We start from the raw sequence: 16,552 nt of genomic DNA, 5'->3' as shown, positions 1-16,552 counted from the left end.
CAATTCAGTTTTACAAACTTTGCCTCCCGTGGAGGTGGTGAAGTAAGTTTGTGCTAGATTCTACGTTGATATGCGCTTCGCAGCAGGCTGGAGCCCGGTTTTCCTTTCAGAGTGCAGTGAATGTCAGAGGGATGTGAAGAGAGTATTGCCTATTTGAATTCAATGGTCTCCTTCTACGGGATCTATTTCATAGGTTCTCTGTTATCGGTCGTAGAGATTCATCTCTTACCTCCCTTTTCAGATCGACGCTATACTCTTATATACCATTACCTCTACTGATTCTCGTTTCAGTACTGGTTTGGCTATCTACTATATGTAGATGAGTGTCCTGGGGTAAGTAAGTCTTATTTTTTGTGACACTCTAATCTATGGTTGGGCACTTTATATATAAAGTTCTAAATATATGTCTTTAAACTTTTATTTGCCATGATTCAGGATGATCAATATTCCTTATTTCAGACAGTCAGTTTCATTATTTGGGATAATGCAGGTACAGAATAGGTTTCAAGGTAAGGCCACCTGCAAAGAGATTTTTTCTCTCTCGCATTCCAATAAACCCAGTGAAGGCTCAGGCATTTCTGAAATGTGTTTCAGATCTAGAGTTGGCTGGAGTAATTGTGCCAGTTCCAGTTCTGGAACAGGGTCTGGGGTTTTACTCAAATCTATTCATTGTACCAAAGAAGGAGAATTCCTTCAGACCAGTTCTGGATCTAAAGATATTGAATCGTTATGTAAGGATACCAACATTCAAAATGGTAACTATAAGGACTATTCTGCCTTTTGTTCAGCAAGGGCATTATATGTCCACAATAGATTTACAGGATGCATATCTTCATATTCCGATTCATCCAGATCACTTTCAATTTCTGAGATTCTCTTTTCTAGACAAGCATTACCAGTTTGTGGCCCTTCCGTTTGGCCTAGCAACAGCTCCAAGGATCTTTTCAAAGGTTCTCAGTGCCCTTCTCTCTGTAATCAGAGAACAGGGTATTGCAGTATTTCCTTATTTGGACGATATCTTGGTACTTGCTCAGTCTTCACATTCTGCAGAATCTCATACGAATCAACTTGTGTCGTTTCTTCAAAGACATGGTTGGAGGATCAATTTATCAAAGAGTTCGTTGATTCCTCAGACTCAGGTAACCTTTTTGGGTTTTCAAATAGATTCAGTGTCCATGACCTTGTCTCTAACAGAAAAAAGACATCTGAAATTGTTTTCAGCCTGTCGAAACCTTCAGTTTCAATCATTCCCTTCGGTAGCTTTATGCATGGAAATTCTAGGTCTCATGACGCGATCCCCTTTGCTCGTTTTCACATGCGACCTCTTCAGCTTTGTATGCTGAACCAATGGTGCAGGGATTATACAAAGATATCACAATTAATATCCTTAAATCCCAATATACGACACTCTCTGACGTGGTGGATAGATCACCATCGTTTAGTCCAAGGGGCTTCTTTTGTTCGTCCAACCTGGACTGTGATCTCAACAGATGCGAGTCTGTCAGGTTGGGGAGCTGTATGGGGATCTCTGACAGTGCAGGGGGTTTGGGAATCTCAGGAGGCAAGATTACCAATCAACATTTTGGAACTCCGTGCGATTTTCAGAGCTCTTCTGTTCTGGCCTCTTCTGAAGAGAGAATCGTTTTTGTTTTCAGACAATGTCACAACCGTGGCATATGTCAATCATCAGGGTGGGACTCACAGTCCTCAGGCTATGAAAGAAGTATCTCGGATACTTGTATGGGCGGAATCCAGCTCCTGTCTAATCTCTGCGGTTCACATCCCAGGTGTAGACAATTGGGAAGTGGATTATCTCAGTCGCCAGACGTTACATCCGGGCGAATGGTCCCTTCACCCAGAGGTATTTCTTCAGATTGTTCAAATCTGGGGACTTCCAGAAATAGATCTGATGGCCTCTCATCTAAAAAAGAAACTTCCCAGGTATCTGTCCAGATCCAGGGATCCTCAGGCGTAGGCAGTGGACACGTTGTCGCTTCCTTGGAATTATCATCCTGCCTATATCTTTCCGCCTCTAGTTCTTCTTCCAAAAGTGATTTCCAAAATTCTAATGGAACGTTCGTTTGTACTGCTGGAGGCTCCAGCATGGCCTCACAGGTTTTGGTATGCGGATCTCATTCGGATGGCCAGTTGCCAACCTTGGACTCTTCCGTTAAGACCAGACCTATCTCAAGGCCCTTTTTTCCATCAGGATCTCAAATCATTAAATTTGAAGGTATGGAAATTGAACGCTTGATTCTTAGTCATAGAGGTTTCTCTGACTCAGTAATTAATACTATGTTACAGGCTCGTAAATCTGTGTCTAGGAGGATTTATTATCGAGTCTGGAAGACTTACATTTCTTGGTGTTCTTCTCATAAATTCTCCTGGCATTCTTTTAGAATTCCTAGAATTTTACAGTTTCTTCAGGATGGTTTGGATTAAGGTTTTTCTGCAAGTTCCTTGAAAGGACAAATCTCTGCTCTTTCTGTTCTTTTTCACAGAAAGATTGCTAATCTTCCTGATATTCATTGTTTTGTACAGGCTTTGGTTCGTATCAAACATGTCATTAAGTCAATCTCTCCTCCTTGGAGTCTTAATTTGGTTCTGAGGGCTTTACAAGCTCCTCCATTTGAACCTATGCATTCTCTGGACATTAAATTACTTTCTTGGAAAGTTCTGTTCCTTTTGGCCATCTCTTCTGCTAGAAGAGTTTCTGAGTTATCTGCTCTTTCTTGTGAATCTCCTTTTCTGATTTTTCATCAGGATAAGGCAGTGTTGCGGACTTCATTTAAATTTTTACCTAAGGTTGTGAATTCTAACAACATTAGTAGAGAAATTGTTGTTCCTTCATTGTGTCCTAATCCTAAGAATTCAAAGGAGAGATCTTTACATTCTTTGGATGTAGTAAGAGCTTTGAAATATTATGTTGAAGCTACTAAAGATTTTAGAAAGGCTTCTAGTCTATTTGTTATCTTTTCTGGGTCCAGAAAAGGTCAGAAGGCCTCCGCCATTTCTTTGGCGTCTTGGTTAAAGTCTTTTGATTCATCATGCTTATGTAGAGTCGGGTAAATCCCCGCCTCAAAGAATTACGGCTCATTCTACTAGGTCAGTTTCTACTTCCTGGGCGTTTAGGAATGAAGCTTCTGTTGATCAGATTTGCAAAGCAGCAACTTGGTCTTCTTTGCATACTTTTACTAAATTCTACCATTTTGATGTGTTTTCTTCTTCTGATGCAGTTTTTGGTAGAAAAGTACTTCAGGCAGCTGTTTCAGTTTGATTTTTCTGCTTATAATTTCAGTTTTTTTTCTTTATTGAGATTAAAACTTTTGTTTTGGGTTGTGGATTATTATTTTTCAGCGGAATTGGCTGTCTTTATTTTATCCCTCCCTCTCTAGTGACTCTTGCGTGGAAGTTCCACATCTTGGGTATTTATTATCCCATACGTCACTAGCTCATGGACTCTTGCTAATTACATGAAAGAAAACATCATTTATGTAAGACCTTACCTGATAAATTAATTTCTTTCATATTAGCAAGAGTCCATGAGGCCCACCCTTTTTGTGGTGGTTATGATTTTTTTGTATAAAGCACAATTATTCAAATTCCTAGTTGATGCTTTCGCTCCTTTCTTATCACCCCACTTCTTGGCTATTCGTTAAACTGAATTGTGGGTGTGGTGGGGGGTATATTTATAGGCATTTTGAGGTTTGGGAAACTTTGCCCCTCCTGGTAGGAATGTATATCCCATACGTCACTAGCTCATGGACTTGCCAATATGAAAGAAATGAATTTATCGGGTAAGTTCTTACATAAATTATGTTTTTAATAAGAGGGGTGTTACTGGAGTCCCTATTTCTCTTGTTAAGTGTATCCAGTCCACGGATCATCCATTACTTGTGGGATATTCTCCTTCCCAACAGGAAGTTGCAAGAGGATCACCCACAGCAGAGCTGCTATATAGCTCCTCCCCTCACTGCCATATCCAGTCATTCTCTTGCAACTCTCACTAAGATGGAGGTCGTAAGAGGACTGTGGTGTTTTATACTTAGTTTATTTCTTCAATCAAAAGTTTGTTATTTTTAAATGGTACCTGAGTGTACTGTTTATCTCAGGCAGTATTTAGAAGAAGAATCTGCCTGCGTTTTCTATGATCTTAGCAGAAGTAACTAAGATCCTTTGCTGTTCTCACATATAGGAGTGAGGTAACTTCAGAGGGGGAATAGCGTGCAGGTTTTCCTGTAATAAGGTATGTGCAGTTAAAATATTTTTCTAGGGATGGAATTTGCTAGAAAATGCTGCTGATACCGAAGTAATGTAAGTAAAGCCTTAAATGCAGTGATAGCGACTGGTATCAGGCTTATTAATAGAGATACATACTCTTATAAAAGTGTATTTTAAAACGTTTGCTTGCATGTTTAATCGTTTTTACATGTGTTTGGTGATAAAACTTATTGGGGCCTATTTTTTTCCACATGGCTGGCTTGAATTTTGCCTAGAAACAGTTCCCTCAGGCTTCCCACTGTTGTAATATGAGTGGGAGGGGCCTATTTTAGCGTTTTTTTTGCACAGCAAAAATTACAGACACAGACATCCAGCTTCTTCCTGCATGTTCCAGGACTTCTCTGAAGGGCTCAAAAGTCGTATTGAGGGAGGTTAAAAGCCACAGTAGAGCTGTGGCAGTTGTTGTGACTGTTTAAAAAACGTTTTTGTCATTTGTTATTCCGTTTTTGGTATTAAGGGGTTAATCATCCATTTGCAAGTGGGTGCAATGCTCTGCTAACTTATTACATACACTGTAAAAATTTCGTTAGTGTAACTGCATTTTTTCACTGTTATTTCAAAATTTGGGAAAATTTGTGTTTCTTAAAGGCGCAGTAATGTTTTTTTATATTGCTTGTAAACTTGATTTAAAGTGTTTTCCAAGCTTGCTAGTCTGTTTAAACATGTCTGACACAGAGGAACCTACTTGTTCATTATGTTTTAAAGCCATGGTGGAGCCCCATAGGAAAATGTGTACTAAATGTATTGATTTCACCTTAAACAGTAAAGATCAGTCTTTATCTATAAAATAATTATCACCAGAGGGTTCTGTCAAGGGGGAAGTTATGCCGACTAACTCTCCCCACGTGTCAGACCCTTCACCTCCCGCTCAGGGGACGCACGCTAATATGGCGCCAATTACATCAGGGACGCCCTTAGCGATTACCTTGCAGGACATGGCTGCAATCATGAATAATACCCTGTCAGAGGTATTATCTAGATTGCCTGAATTAAGAGGCAAGCGCGATAGCTCTGGGGTTAGGAGAGATACAGAGCGCGCAAATGCTGTTAGAGCCATGTCTGATACTGCGTCACAGGCAAGCGCGATAGCTCTGGGGTTAGGAGAGATACAGAGCGCGCAAATGCTGTTAGAGCCATGTCTGATACTGCGTCACAGTATGCAGAACATGAAGACGGAGAGCTTCAGTCTGTGGGTGACATCTCTGACTTGGGGAAACCTGATTCAGAGATTTCTAATTTTAAGCTTGAGAACCTCCGTGTATTGCTTGGGGAGGTATTAGCTGCTCTGAATGACTGTAACACAGTTGCAATTCCAGAGAAATTGTGTAGGCTGGATAGATACTATGCGGTGCCGGTGTGTACTGACGTTTTTCCTATACCTAAAAGGCTTACAGAAATTATTAGCAAGGAGTGGGATAGACCCGGTGTGCCCTTTTCTCCACCACCTATATTTAGAAAAATGTTTCCAATAGACGCCACTACACGGACTTATGGCAGACGGTCCCTAAGGTGGAGGGAGCAGTTTCTACTTTAGCAAAGCGTACCACTATCCCGGTTGAGGACAGTTGTGCTTTTTCAGATCCAATGGATAAAAAATTGGAGGGTTACCTTAAGAAAATGTTTATTCAACAAGGTTTTATTTTACAGCCCCTTGCATGCATTGCGCCTGTCTCTGCTGCGGTGGCATTCTGGTTTGAGGCCCTGGAAGAGGCCATCCAGACAGCTCCATTGAATGAAATTATTGACAAGCTTAGAACGCTTAAGCTAGCTAGCTCATTTGTTTCTGATGCCATTGTTCATTTGACTAAACTAACGGCTAAGAATTCCGGATTCGCCATCCAGGCGCGTAGGGCGCTATGGCTTAAATCCTGGTCAGCTGACGTGATTTCAAAGTCTAAATTATTCAACATTCCTTTCAAGGGGCAGACCTTATTCGGGCCTGGCTTGAAGGAAATTATTGCTGACATTACTGGAGGCAAGGGTCATACCCTTCCTCAGGACAGGGCCAAATCAAAGGCCAAACAGTCTAATTTCTCCAACATAGGTGTGTCCGGTCCACGGCGTCATCCTTACTTGTGGGATATTCTCTTCCCCAACAGGAAATGGCAAAGAGCCCAGCAAAGCTGGTCACATGATCCCTCCTAGGCTCCGCCTTCCCCAGTCATTCTCTTTGCCGTTGTACAGGCAACATCTCCACGGAGATGGCTTAGAGTTTTTTGGTGTTTAACTGTAGTTTTTATTCTTCAATCAAGAGTTTGTTATTTTAAAATAGTGCTGGTATGTACTATTTACTCTGAAACAGAAAAGTGATGAAGATTTCTGTTTGTAAGAGGAAAATGATTTTAGCAACCGTTACTAAAATCGATGGCTGTTCCCACACAGGACTGTTGAGAGGAATTAACTTCAGTTGGGGGAAACAGTGAGCAGACTTTTGCTGCTTGAGGTATGACACATTTCTAACAAGACTATGTAATGCTGGAAGCTGTCATTTTCCCTATGGGATCCGGTAAGCCATTTTTATTACATAAGAATAAAGGGCTTCACAAGGGCTTTTAAGACTGGTAGACATTTTCTGGGCTAAAACGATTGATATATAAGCATTTTTAATACTTCATAGCTTTGAGGAATTATTTTATTCTTGGGAATTATGTAAAATAACCGGCAGGCACTGTATTGGACACCTTGTTCTCTAGGGGCTTTCCCTAATCATAGGCAGAGCCTCATTTTCGCGCCTCTATTGCGCAGTTGTTTTTGAGAAGCATGACATGCAGATGCATGTGTGAGGAGCTCAGATACATAGAAAAGGCTTTCTGAAGGCGTCATTTGGTATCGTATTCCCCTTTGGGCTTGGTTGGGTCTCAGCAAAGCAGATACCAGGGACTGTATAGGGGTTAAACATAAAAACGGCTCCGGTTCCGTTATTTTAAGAGTTAAAGCTTTCAAATTTGGTGTGCAATACTTTCAAGGCTTTAAGACACTGTGGTGAAATTTTGGTGAATTTTGAACAATTCCTTCATACTTTTTCACATTTGCAGTAATAAAGTGTGTTCAGTTTAAAATTTAAAGTGACAGTAACGGTTTTATTTTAAAACGTTTTTTGTACTTTGTTATCAAGTTTATGCCTGTTTAACATGTCTGAACTACCAGATAGACTGTGTTCTGTATGTGGGGAAGCCAAGGTTCCTTCTCATTTAAATAGATGTGATTTATGTGACACAAAATTTAGAGAAAATGATGCCCAAGATGATTCCTCAAGTGAGGGGAGTAAGCATGGTACTGCATCATCCCCTCCTTTGTCTACGCCAGTCTTGCCCACACAGGAGGCCCCTAGTACATCTAGTGCGCCTATACTCCTTACTATGCAACAATTAACGGCTGTAATGGATAATTCTATCAAAAACATTTTAGCCAAAATGCCCACTTATCAGCGAAAGCGCGACTGCTCTGTTTTAGAAAATACGGAAGAGCATGAGGACGCTGATGATATTGGTTCTGAAGTGCCCCTACAACAGTCTGAGGGGGCCAGGGAGGTTTTGTCTGAGGGAGAAATTTCAGATTCAGGGAAAATTTCTCAACAAGCTGAACCTGATGTGATTACATTCAAATTTAAATTGGAACATCTCCGCGCTCTGCTTAAGGAGGTGTTATCTACTCTGGATGATTGTGAGAATTTGGTCATTCCAGAGAAATTATGTAAGATGGACAAGTTCCTAGAGGTCCCGGGGCCCCCCGAAGCTTTTCCTATACCCAAGCGGGTGGCGGATATTGTAAACAAAGAATGGGAAAGGCCCGGCATACCTTTCGTCCCTCCCCCTATATTTAAGAAATTGTTTCCTATGGTCGACCCCAGAAAGGACTTATGGCAGACAGTCCCCAAGGTCGAGGGGGCGGTTTCTACTGTAAACAAACGCACCACTATACCCATAGAAGATAGTTGTGCTTTCAAAGATCCTATGGATAAAAAATTAGAGGGTTTGCTTAAAAAGATGTTTGTTCAGCAAGGTTACCTTCTACAACCAATTTCATGCATTGTTCCTGTCACTACAGCAGCGTGTTTCTGGTTCGATGAACTAGAAAAGGCGCTCAATAAAGATTCTTCTTATGAGGAGATTTTGGACAGAATTCATGCTCTCAAATTGGCTAACTCTTTCACCTTAGACGCCACTTTGCAATTGGCTAGATTAGCGGCGAAAAATTCTGGGTTTGCTATTGTGGCGCGCAGAGCGCTTTGGCTAAAATCTTGGTCAGCGGATGCGTCTTCCAAGAACAAATTGCTTAACATTCCTTTCAAGGGGAAAACGCTGTTTGGCCCTGACTTGAAAGAGATTATTTCTGATATCACTGGGGGTAAGGGCCACGCCCTTCCTCAGGATAGGTCTTTCAAGGCTAAAAATAAACCAAATTTTCGTCCCTTTCGCAGAAACGGACCAGCCCCAAGTGCTACATCCTCTAAGCAAGAGGGTAATACTTCTCAAGCCAAGCCAGCCTGGAGGCCAATGCAAGGCTGGAACAAAGGTAAGCAGGCCAAGAAACCTGCCACTGCTACCAAGACAGCATGAGATGTTGGCCCCCGATCCGGGACCGGATCTGGTGGGGGGCAGACTCTCTCTCTTCGCTCAGGCTTGGGCAAGAGATGTTCTGGATCCTTGGGCGCTGGAAATAGTCTCCCAAGGTTATCTTCTGGAATTCAAGGGGCTTCCCCCAAGGGGGAGGTTCCACAGGTCTCAATTGTCTTCAGACCACATAAAAAAACAGGCATTCTTACATTGTGTAGAAGACCTGTTAAAAATGGGAGTGATTCATCCTGTTCCATTAGGAGAACAAGGGATGGGGTTCTACTCCAATCTGTTCATAGTTCCCAAAAAAGAGGGAACATTCAGACCAATCTTAGATCTCAAGATCCTAAACAAGTTTCTCAAGGTTCCATCGTTCAAAATGGAAACCATTCGAACAATTCTTCCTTCCATCCAGGAAGGTCAATTCATGACCACGGTGGATTTAAAGGATGCGTATCTACATATTCCTATCCACAAGGAACATCATCGGTTCCTAAGGTTCGCCTTTCTGGACAAGCATTACCAGTTTGTGGCACTTCCGTTCGGATTAGCCACTGCTCCAAGAATTTTCACAAAGGTACTGGGGTCCCTTCTAGCGGTGCTAAGACCAAGGGGCATTGCAGTAGTACCTTACTTGGACGACATTCTGATTCAAGCGTCGTCCCTTCCACAAGCAAAGGCTCACACGGACATCGTCCTGGCCTTTCTCAGATCTCACGGGTGGAAAGTGAACGTAGAAAAAAGTTCTCTATCTCCGTCAACAAGAGTTCCCTTCTTGGGAACAATAATAGACTCCTTAGAAATGAGGATTTTTCTGACAGAGGCCAGAAAATCAAAACTTCTAAACTCTTGTCAAGTACTTCATTCTGTTCCTCTTCCTTCCATAGCGCAGTGCATGGAAGTAATAGGTTTGATGGTCGCGGCAATGGACATAGTTCCTTTTGCGCGAATTCATCTGAGACCATTACAACTGTGCATGCTCAGTCAGTGGAATGGGGATTATACAGACTTGTCTCCGACGATACAAGTAGATCAGAGGACCAGAGATTCACTCCGTTGGTGGCTGTCCCTGGACAACCTGTCACAGGGGATGAGCTTCCGCAGACCAGAGTGGGTCATTGTCACGACCGACGCCAGTCTGGTGGGCTGGGGCGCGGTCTGGGGACTCCTGAAAGCTCAGGGTCTTTGGTCTCGGGAAGAATCTCTTCTCCCGATAAATATTCTGGAACTAAGAGCGATATTCAATGCTCTCAAGGCTTGGCCTCAGCTAGCAAAGGCCAAATTCATACGGTTTCAATCGGACAACATGACGACTGTTGCGTACATCAACCATCAGGGGGGAACAAGGAGTTCCCTGGCGATGGAAGAAGTGACCAAAATCATTCAATGGTCGGAGACTCACTCCTGCCACTTGTCTGCAATCCACATCCCAGGAGTGGAAAATTGGGAAGCGGATTTTCTGAGTCGTCAGTCATTTCATCCGGGGGAGTGGGAACTCCATCCGGAAATCTTTGCCCAAATTACTCAGTTGCGGGGCATTCCAGACATGGATCTGATGGCCTCTCGTCAGAACTTCAAGGTTCCTTGCTACGGGTCCAGATCCAGGGATCCCAAGGTGACTCTAGTAGATGCACTAGTAGCACCTTGGACCTTCAAACTAGCGTATGTATTCCCACCGTTTCCTCTCATCCCCAGGCTGGTAGCCAGGATCAATCAGGAGAGGGCATCGGTGATCTTGATAGCTCCTGCGTGGCCACGCAGGACTTGGTATGCAGACCTGGTGAATATGTCATCGGCTTCACCATGGAAGCTACCTTTGAGACGGGACCTTCTTGTTCAAGGTCCGTTCGAACATCCGAATCTGGTCTCACTCCAACTGACTGCTTGGAGATTGAACGCTTGATTTTATCAAAGCGAGGGTTCTCAGATTCTGTCATTGATACTCTTGTTCAGGCCAGAAAGCCTGTAACTAGAAAAATCTACCATAAAATATGGAAAAGATATATCTGTTGGTGTGAATCTAAAGGATTCCCTTGGGACAAGATAAAAATTCCTAAGATTCTATCCTTTCTTCAAGAAGGTTTGGAGAAAGGATTATCTGCAAGTTCTTTGAAGGGACAGATTTCTGCTTTGTCTGTGTTACTTCACAAAAAGCTGGCAGCTGTGCCAGATGTTCAAGCTTTTGTTCAGGCTCTGGTTAGAATCAAGCCTGTTTACAAACCTTTGACTCCTCCTTGGAGTCTCAATTTAGTTCTTTCAGTTCTTCAGGGGGTTCCGTTTGAACCCTTACATTCCGTTGATATTAAGTTATTATCTTGGAAAGTTTTGTTTTTGGTTGCAATTTCTTCTGCTAGAAGAGTTTCAGAGTTATCTGCTCTGCAGTGTTCTCCTCCTTATCTGGTGTTCCATGCAGATAAGGTGGTTTTGCGTACTAAACCTGGTTTTCTTCCGAAAGTTGTTTCTAACAAAAACATTAACCAGGAGATAGTCGTGCCTTCTTTGTGTCCGAATCCAGTTTCAAAGAAGGAACGTTTGTTGCACAATTTGGATGTAGTTCGTGCTCTAAAATTCTATTTAGATGCTACAAAGGATTTTAGACAAACATCTTCCTTGTTTGTTGTTTATTCTGGTAAAAGGAGAGGTCAAAAAGCAACTTCTACCTCTCTCTCTTTTTGGCTTAAAAGCATCATCAGATTGACTTACGAGACTGCCGGACGGCAGCCTCCTGAAAGAATCACAGCTCATTCCACTAGGGCCGTGGCTTCCACATGGGCCTTCAAGAACGAGGCTTCTGTTGATCAGATATGTAAGGCAGCGACTTGGTCTTCACTGCACACTTTTACTAAATTTTACAAATTTGATACTTTTGCTTCTTCTGAGGCTATTTTTGGGAGAAAGGTTTTGCAAGCCGTGGTGCCTTCCATCTAGGTGACCTGATTTGCTCCCTCCCTTCATCCGTGTCCTAAAGCTTTGGTATTGGTTCCCACAAGTAAGGATGACGCCGTGGACCGGACACACCTATGTTGGAGAAAACAGAATTTATGTTTACCTGATAAATTACTTTCTCCAACGGTGTGTCCGGTCCACGGCCCGCCCTGGTTTTTTAATCAGGTCTGATAATTTATTTTCTTTAACTACAGTCACCACGGTATCATATGATTTCTCCTATGCAAATATTCCTCCTTTACGTCGGTCGAATGACTGGGGAAGGCGGAGCCTAGGAGGGATCATGTGACCAGCTTTGCTGGGCTCTTTGCCATTTCCTGTTGGGGAAGAGAATATCCCACAAGTAAGGATGACGCCGTGGACCGGACACACCGTTGGAGAAAGTAATTTATCAGGTAAACATAAATTCTGTTTTTCGTGCCTTTCGAAATTTCAAGGCAGGAGCAGCATCAACTTCCTCCGCTTCAAAACAAGAGGGAACTGTTGCTCATTCCAGACAGGCCTGGAAACCTAACCAGTCCTGGAACAAGGGCAAGCAGGCCAGAAAGCCTGCTGCTGCCCCCAAGACAGCATGAAGGAACGGCCCCCTATCCGGAAACGGATCTAGTGGGGGGCAGACTTTCTCTCTTCGCCCAGGCGTGGGCAAGAGATGTTCAGGATCCCTGGGCGTTGGAGATCATATCTCAGGGATATCTTCTGGACTTCAAAGCTTCTCCTCCACAAGGGAGATTTCATCTTTCAAGGTTATCAGCAAACCAGATAAAGAAAGAGGCATCCCTAAGCTGTGTGCAAGACCTCCTAGTAATGGGAGTGATCCATCCAGTTCCGCGGACGGAACAAGGACAGGGATTTTATTCAAATCTGTTTGTGGTTCCCAAGAAAGAGGGAACCTTCAGACCAATCTTGGATCTAAAGATCTTAAACAAATTCCTCAGAGTTCCATCATTCAAAATGGAAACTATTCGGACCATCCTACCCATGATCCAAGCGGGTCAGTACATGACCACAGTGGACTTAAAGGATGCCTACCTTCACATACCGATTCACAAAGATCATCATCGGTTCCTAAGGTTTGCCTTTATAGACAGGCTTTACCAATTTGTAGCTCTTCCCTTCGGGTTGGCCACTTTCCCGAGAATTTTTACAAAGGTTCTGGGCTCACTTCTGGCGGTTCTAAGACCGCGAGGCATAGCGGTGGCTCCGTATCTAGACGACATCCTGATACAGGCGTCAAGCTTTCAAATTGCCAAGTCTCATACAGAGATAGTTCTGGCATTTCTGAGGTCGCATGGGTGGAAAGTGAACGTGGAAAAGAGTTCTCTATCACCACTCACAAGAGTCTCCTTCCTAGGGACTCTTATAGATTCTGTAGAGATGAAAATTTACCGGACGGAGTCCAGGTTATCAAAACTTCTAAATGCTTGCCGTGTCCTTCATTCCATTCCGCGCCCGTCAGTGGCTCAGTGCATGGAAGTAATCGGCTTAATGGTAGCGGCAATGGACATAGTGCCATTTGCGCGCCTGCGTCTCAGACCGCTGCAATTATGCATGCTAAGTCAGTGGAATGGGGATTACTCAGATTTGTCCCCTCTACTAAATCTGGATCAAGAGACCAGAGATTCTCTTCTCTGGTGGCTTTCTCGGGTCCATCTGTCCAAGGGTATGACCTTTCGCAGGCCAGATTGGACGATTGTAACAACAGATGCCAGCCTTCTAGGTTGGGGCGCAGTCTGGAACTCCCTGAAGGCTCAGGGATCGTGGACTCAGGAGGAGAAACTCCTCCCAATAAATATTCTGGAGTTAAGAGCAATATTCAAGGCTCTTCTAGCTTAGCCTCAGTTAGCAACACTGAGGTTCATCAGATTTCAGTCTGACAACATCATGACTTTGGCTTACATCAACCATCAAGGGGGAACCAGGAGTTCCCTAGCGATGTTAGAAGTCTCAAAGATAATTCGCTGGGCAGAGTCTCACTCTTGCCACCTGTCAGCGATCCACATCCCAGGCGTAGAGAACTGGGAGGCGGATTTTCTAAGTCGTCAGACTTTTCATCCGGGGGAGTGGGAACTCCATCCGGAGGTGTTTGCTCAACTGGTCCATCGTTGGGGCAAACCATAACTGGATCTTATGGCGTCTCGCCAGAACGCCAAGCTTCCTTGTTACGGATCCAGGTCCAGGGACCCGGGAGCAACGCTGATAGATGCTCTAGCAGCTCCTTGGTTCTTCAACCTGGCCTATGTGTTTCCACCGTTTCCTCTGCTCCCTCGACTGATTGCCAAAATCAAACTGGAGAGAGCATCAGTGATTCTGATAGCGCCTGCGTGGCCACGCAGGACCTGGTATGCAGACCTAGTGGACATGTCATCTCTTCCACCATGGACTCTGCATCTGAGGCAGGACCTTCTAATACAAGGTCCTTTCAATCATCCAAATCTAATTTCTCTGAGACTGACTGCATGGAGATTGAACGCTTGATTCTATCAAGGCGTGGCTTCTCCGAGTCAGTCATTGATACCTTAATGATAGGGGGTGGAGGTGAGCGCCAAAGTAGGCTGAGGATGGGGAAGGGAGACAAATGTTGGTCCTCCTACTAGTAGTTAGGAGTGGATGTACAGAATAAGTAATGCTGAGGTGAGTATATAAGTTTATAAATGTATATCGATATTTATTCAACACAATCGGTTTAAAATGTCGGTTAAAAGTTCCGGTGATCTTCTAAAACATACAGTCAATAAAAATTACAATCAATAGAAAATATTACACCTTCATAAACAATCATGGATCCATGTTACAATAACGAAATGATTTAAAATCAGAAAAAATAGATAATAAAAATAAAAATGTAAAAGATGAAATGACCTGGTGCACCTAAAACGTCTGACAATGAATGACCTGATAGTCCAAATCTCTTAATGTGGGTGGTACTCTGTGGTACAATCCGGATATTGATGAGTGTTCTTATAGTTGTGTTTATCCAAACAGATAATAATGTGACAAAAAAAAGGTGTCTCTATTTTATATCCAATTCAGAAAAATTCAAAATAGTGTATATCCTGTGATTAAGAAAATGCAAACTTGAAAGTGTAAAAAACAATGTGATCGCTGGATGTCAAAAAAAAAAAGGTGAAAAAGGTTGGAAAAAATATATAAAAAATAAAAATGTAAAGAAAATATAAGTTCTTTCACAAAAAGTGTAGAAATCCTCAAATTGGTGAAACAAGATGATATTAGTCTTTCAAAAGTTAATCAATATGTGTCCAAAATGAAATCAGTGTAATGAAGTTGTCACCCAGTTGAATATAATAAAATAAAATAAAGCTGAGCAAAAACCTGCAAAGAAAACAAACAATACTGTAATATATACAAACTGTTCAGTGGATATATTAGTATTATGCTTACTCAAATCAGTCGACGCGTTTCGGCCATATCCTCCTGGCCTTTATCAAGACTAACATTGTGAGTAAGCTAAGGTAATTTATAAGAGCTGTAATTGATGTTTGGGCGCCAAAATCTAGTAGGCCACGCCCTTTCCTGTGAAGTGCATTATGGGTATGGGCAAGAATGTTTCGTTTTAAATTATGCTACTAAAAAACTTTTTTATTTTAACTCCTTGTTTTCTCAAGGTCAATTCTATCTAGGATATTGCCTATACATATATGCCCTTGGTTAGCATATTTAGGGTTGATTAGATTTGTATCGACCTACACTTCCGGTTTCGCTAATTACTGTGTTGACTTCCGGTTTCCCTTCTGTGTACTAATTATGGCTTTTGTCCTATGAGTAAATTTCAGTGTCTTGCTTATATAACTCTCTATTTGTTTATTGGGCATAGGCCCCCTTTGTTTTTTGATAAGTAGATCATTTGTGAATAGATTAAAAGCTTTCGATTTATGTTTCTGTTGTCTCTATATGTTAGTATCGTATGTACATCTTTTACTTCCGGTATCGCCGGGAAATAGAGATGAGGTGTTTGACCACAGAAGAAGAGATATTGACCAGAGAGAATCGAGAGATAATTTCGGTTACAATTACCGGAACAGAAGCCCAGACTATAGCAGGGATAGAAGAGGAGTATACCATGACAGTGTAGATCAGAGAGACCATCACCAGGATAAAGAGAGAAGGAAATCATGGATGTATGGTCCAAGATCACAAGAAGAAAATAACAAAGGTCTAAAGCCACAAGAAGGACATGACAAAGTGATACACACTACAGAAATAAGAAACATGCCAGCCTCTACCTCAGAGCCAGCTTTTTTAGGGGAAAACCCCCTGCCACCAAGAGTAAAAGAAAAAACACAGAGAAAGAGGAAGAACACAGACTCGGAAGACAGAGAAACTGCCACACAACAAAAAAGAAGACCCGCAGAGGAAAGAGAAGTGGCACAGCACTAAAGAAAAGAAAAACAACACAAATGACGGAAGAAACGTACACACAAAAAGTGACTCCTCACACATCACACACCGATCCCTCAGTCACAAAAAAGGTGACTAAGGGTATATATAACCTAAGTTCTAGAGAACTAACCAGACAAGAAGAAGCAATCTTATCTCATGGCCTGAGTTTTGCACCAACTAATTGCCTGAACAAATTTCAGGCGTTTATTAGTACGAAAGAATTTGTGAGGAAGTTAACATTAAAACGGCACTTCCTCAAGTCTCCAATTGAACGCAATTATATAGCTTCAACTGACAATGATCAATTTTTACACACAGGTCTAAGACCAAAATCCACATTTTATCCAGTGGGAAGCAAAGGGACTGCGATT

The sequence above is a fragment of the Bombina bombina genome, chromosome 11 (assembly GCF_027579735.1).
Source record: "Bombina bombina isolate aBomBom1 chromosome 11, aBomBom1.pri, whole genome shotgun sequence".
Taxonomy (NCBI): Eukaryota; Metazoa; Chordata; class Amphibia; order Anura; family Bombinatoridae; genus Bombina; species Bombina bombina.
Note: the sequence above shows the minus strand (reverse complement) of the source record.